Below are 6,000 nucleotides of genomic sequence, written 5' to 3'. Positions count from 1 at the left end.
GCAAACACATTTAGTAATATTTGATATTGCAGTCACAAGTGTTTGTCTTCATTTTCTAGTTTTATGACCAGATAAAGAAAAGCTCTACTAATCAACTTTCCCAAGACTAACATCTGATTTGAAACACAATGCAAATCTATTTCAGAAACAGAAATCCGACCACAATACTGTGCAGTCCAGCACACAGACAGTTGTATAACTCTAATGACTGTAGTCTAAGTCACGCCTCAGACTCTAGTAACGTCTTAAAATTGACGTGAAAAGTGTAAAAGTGACCAAAAAAACAAAATATGACGAATTTTTGACTAAAAGAATTAAACGATATTTTCATCAAAAGACAAAAATCATGAATTAAAACTGTCTAAATGCGATAAAGTGGAGCAAATGAAAATGGATCAAATTCACATACCCGACATGTAAAAATACTATTATTAACTGAATTATTTCTGTTTTATTGGCATGTGCCTAGTAGAGGTAGTGAAACAGAGAAATAATGAGAAAAGGATAAAGATTTTGGTGGTATAAAGTCGTTAATCTCTGGAAAATATTACAAGTATAAGTCTAAATTGTTTTTTTTTTTTCCAGCTTGTCATGCTATTGAGATTAATTATGTTATTCGTTACTTATTCCGATTTCAGTGTAGTGATGGCCGGTTTGTGAACGAATCGTTCTTTTTATTGAACTGGTTGATCCAGTTCACCAAATCGGACTGATTCGTTCTAAACAGTTCACAGCTTGAGTCAGCGCTGATCCACAAGTTACTAAAGTTACTCACTTTCGGTCATGCCTGACAGCACCTCCGACTCTAAATAAACTAATATCCCGGAGTATATGTAACTCCTGTACACTGAACTGAGACATGTTGTGCTGAGAGAACTGTGAGCTCGAGCTGTTGATACTGCGCATGCGTGAATCACTGAACTGATACAGCGAATCATCAGTACACTGAACTGAGAACTGTTTCTTTCGGACGCGTCCGACATACTGAGAACCGATGAGCTGTTGTTACTGCGCTGAATCAGTAAATCACTGAACTCATACAGCAACAAATGTAAATGGTTATGATTTAATGTCTTATCAACGTATGAGTGTTTAACTCAGTTGCATTAGTTTCTGAAACAACTGATGGAGCGAAAGAAACATTTCAAAATTATGCTTTTTTTTGTAAGTTTTTGTAAGTTGATGAAGATTAGTTTATTAACTTTATATCTTTAAGACACGTACAACAAACACGTTTGCACATCAATGCCTGTACTGGGTGTTTTAGTTGCAAAACATAAATGTAAGAAACGTATTCAACTAAAGTTATGATTACAAAGAACTTTTCAAATGTGTTAAATTGATTGTATTAATATCTGCCGGCAGCGGCGGGATGAAGGAATTTACGTCTTTACGTCATTGTGAATTACGTCATTACGTCAGGACGTAAAAGAACTGGTGAACTGGATTATTGAACTGGTTCATTAAAACGAACTGTCTGAAAGAACCGGTACGCGGAAAAGAACCGAACTTCCCATCACTATTTCAGTGGAGCAAAACACAGGACTGTGTTAAACATTCACTTGTCCACATTTGGTTAAAAAGTTAGAAAAACACTACGAACTGTTGTAAAAAGGACATTATTTATATTTATATTCTTTATTGTTCAGTGTCACCTAAATGAGGATGAGGTTCCCTTCTGAGTCTGGTTTCCTCTCAAGGTGTCATCTCAGGGAGTTTCTTCCTTTCCGCTGTTGCTTGCTCATTAGAGAAAAATTGTTAGAGATAAATAGTAAGATAATTTTAAACATTAAACTTTTTGTTTCTATACTAATGTAAAACTGCTTTGAGACAGGTGAATTGTTAAAAGCGCTATACAAATAAATTGAAGTGAGTTGAAGTGAATTGATTTCTGGATTGTCGGAATCGTGGGTTTTTTCTTTCTCAGCACAAACAACAGTAGCATATTTGTGTGTGTGCTGGTGTGTGTGTGTGTGTGTGTGCTTAAAGGCTAATGGCTGTCTTTTGACATACACATATCCCATGGGCCACTGAGTACTATTATATGTCAACAATCCCTGTGAGGCTGTCTGAGAGTGAAAGAAAGAGGCAGCGGCCGTTAGAGTCAGTACTTAAGTTATTGAAGCTTTACTTCCTGAATCTGAATCAGAGTGAAATTGATATGTTTAGCTCATTTGATTTGATTTGATTGACATTAGATTTGGTTTGCGTTCTGTCTGCACGGTGTTAAACAAACCAAAAAGTATTTCATCCGAATTCAATCGGAAATTCAACAGTGGTAAAAAAAATATAAACAAACCCTTGGAAAGACTGTGTAGAAATCATAAAAATCACTCAAGCATGGAGAACATGGAGCTATTACTAGATGATTCTAGAAATTTCTAGTTTTCAAAATGTTGTGTGTCCATTGTTGTGTTTTGTCTTTCCAGTCGACAACACATCACATTTCTGCAGCACTTGGCTCGATTTGAAAATACACGTCATGATCGGTTAAACTTTCTTTTCCTTTTCATTCGGGTCGCTTCAGGATCGAAGCGCTTTCTTGGTGCAGTCGATTCATGCCACAGTTCAATTAGAAAGTACCAAGAACACCTCATGGACTAGAATTTTGCCCCATGTTTCTGTAGTTTGAAAAAACTAACAAAAAAACACTTTCTTCAATGCACTTGTAAAAATGAAAGTGACGTGACATACAGCTAAGTACGGTGACCCATACTCAGAATTGGTTCTCTGCATTTAACCCATCCAAAGTGCACACACACAGCAGTGAACACACACACACACCGTAAACACACACCCGGAGCAGTGGGCAGCCATTTACGCTGCGGCACCCGGGAAGCAGTTGGGGGCGTTCGGTGCCTTGCTCAAGGGCACCTCGGTCATGGCCGAGACTCGAACCCACAACCTTAGGGTTAGGAGTCAGACTCTCTAACCATTAGGCCACAACTTCCCCCAAAAGTCATGAAAAGTAATGAAAAGTCTAAAGGCAGTTGTTGTGTCAGTCAAATATTTATGCAAAACACACTCTATATTTATATCATTCATTCATTCATTCATCTTCTACCGCTTATCCGAACTACCTCGGGTCACGGGGAGCCTGTGCCTATCTCAGGCGTCATTGGGCATCAAGGCAGGATACACCCTGGACGGAGTGCCAACCCATCGCAGGGCACACACACACACACACACTCATTCAGTCACACAATCACACACTAGGGACAATTTTTCTTACAACCACTAAGCCACCGTGCCCCCCTATTTATATCATCATGTATTTAAATGTTTGTATGTGAATGATTTAAGTGCTTCTAGACTTCCACTACAGGAGTGTTTCCTTTACTTATTCATGGGGAGGTTTTAAAAAGGTTTTAAAAAATCGTATCTGCACATCCATAGTGCTCATACGCTACAGATCTGGTGTACAGATAAAATTGTAAAACACTAGAACATTCCTTAAAAAAGTAGTCTTGAGGTTCATCCGGACCCCCCACCCCACCCCCCATTGAGACGTCTATGTGTCAAACTTCTCTGCTGTCTCCTCTCCCGTGTGTCCCAGACAAGTGGATATCTTAGAAGGCAACTCTGTTCCGATGAGGTTTAAGCCATGTATTTGTTTTAATGTGGCAGCCTGAAGCATTATGGCTTGACAGATAAATCACGTGTCCCTGAAGCACATGGGCTCGCATGAAGACGCAGCAAAGTCCAGAGATCATCCTGCATGCCACTGTCAGGCTTCCAGATTGATGCTGCACTGATATCGATTCTGTATCTCCAAGTAGTGCTTACGATGAGTAAATATGTACATAAATATGACAGCAAGATGACACGGGAATGGATGGCCGTGTCAGGATGAAATAACGCTGTGGTCTCTCGGGGTTTTAATAGAGTTGCCTGGTGGCTACTGATGAATGATAAATTGCCAATTGGTGGCTTTATTGCATTAAAATGTGCTCTTTTCTGGATCAAATGAAAGCAGACAAAAATGCACAAGGCATCCCAATAGGATCAGATGAGGAAAGCACATCTCATCTCTGCAGGTGGGGTGGCTCACGTTGCAATTGGATCACAGGTAGAATCAGACAGGTGTGAATACAATCCCTACTGTAGGTTCGTATTAAGGTCTTCAGATATATATGTATGGAAAAAAACAAAAAAACTTGCCCCAGAGAGATAACTAGGATGACCCTTTCCTCATCAGACGAAAATCAACAGTTGTAATCGTCTATGGTCATCCTACACCTGCCACCTGATCTTAGTTCATTTCAGAGACACCATTACAGCTGGATCACGTCCCAGCAATTCACCAGGTTTGCACATGAAATGAGATCTGATCGCAATGTAAACTGAAAAATAAGAGGAACCATTTGAGCATTCGTTATTCAAACAAGATATCCAGACACCGACTGCATTTAAATGCTAGGTCTATGTTGGACCTGAATGGCAAATTGGTTCATCTTTAACAACCTGTGTATTCACTACGACGGTCTTACTGAGCTGCAGCAATGTTTTATTCATTTGAAAGAAAATTTCACTGACGAAGTCTATTAACGGGTCAGTTTGTAAGTGAGAGTGCTCACTTACTGTGCTGAGGGGCAACTGCATTGAAAACACTGAAAAGACTTTAACTGCAACCCTTACCAGAGGTCAATGTGTGTCCATGTTCAGTAGTGAATGTCTTCATCATGTCTTACTCCACAGCGTTGGTTAATATGAAGCTCAAATGAAAGTAGACACTCAGGGCTTTAAGAATGTTCAGTCTTTTGTAAGTATTTCTCTTTTTACTTAGCCTACTAGGGTTAATATAGTCATTTTTTTTTTACACAAATGTTTCTATCTTTAAAGTACATGGTGAGATGATCCAAGTGCTTGTTGATACAGTAACGCCTTTAAATTTTTAGATGCTTATCGTCAACCACTGAAATCATGTGAAAGGTTATACAACAGAAGGAAACAAGCATCTCATCGTGAAAGCCAACAGAGCACGAACTCATTTTATATCAAATTTGAAGAGATAAAAGAATTTGTCTGTTTGTAGTGAATGAAAATGTCTGATGGAAGAACGGAATTCCAGTGTACCGGTAAACAGTACAGTATTAGCCAACTTGGTATTGTACTGTATATGACTTGAAATTTGCAGTGACAAAAAAACTAAATTGTGGAAACAAAAGTCTTCAAAACAAAATAAGTGAAATCCAGAATGTGATATATTGAATGTAGAATTTATACAGATTTAATTACAAGCATCCACACTTTCACTGATGACCTTTCCGCATGAGAAATGAGAAGTTTCTAGATCTTTTCAGATTCGACTGAAACTTTCAATTTATTTCATTATACTGAGACGAGGCCGACTCAGTGAGTCCTGAGGCATCTAGAGATCTACCAGCTCCAGTCAGACTCTGCGATACTAAAGAGGAGATGTGAACTCCATATGATCTTTTGCATCAATACAACATTTGTTTGACTGTATATTTATAATCTCACATATATCCAGTGTCACCCATATGAGGATGAGGTTCCCCTTTGAGTCTGGTTCCTCTCAAGGTTTCTTCCTTTACCATGTAAGGGAGTTTTTCCTTGCCTCTGCTGCCTGAGTCACCTCAGACTCGCTCATTGGGGATAAACACATACACATTGTGAACTAAATCTATCTAATATTAATCTTGAATTTTGCATTCTATTAATCTTTATATTATTCTTTATATTAACCTTTTGTTCTATGTTTATGTTCTGTAAAGCTGCTTTGAGACAATGTCAAATGTAAAAAGTGCTATAGAAATAAACTTGAATTGAATTAAATATTTGTTTCATTCTCTTTCTCTTGCAAATCTGTGGATAAACCTCATTTCCTGCCACATTTACTCACCGCTTTTCTTTTATGACCACTTGAGAGGATAAAAGGATGTAGACTGGTTGGTTAAAGGCGAGCTTTCGTTGCAAACGGAGCTCAGGCTTCACCACCAAATGAGGGTCCAGTGATTGTAACATTTGTTGATTGCA

Source organism: Tachysurus vachellii, chromosome 11 (assembly GCF_030014155.1).
Source record: "Tachysurus vachellii isolate PV-2020 chromosome 11, HZAU_Pvac_v1, whole genome shotgun sequence".
In the NCBI taxonomy this organism is placed as follows: Eukaryota; Metazoa; Chordata; class Actinopteri; order Siluriformes; family Bagridae; genus Tachysurus; species Tachysurus vachellii.
The sequence above is the reverse complement of the archived record's forward strand: the minus strand, read 5'-3'. Positions refer to the sequence as shown.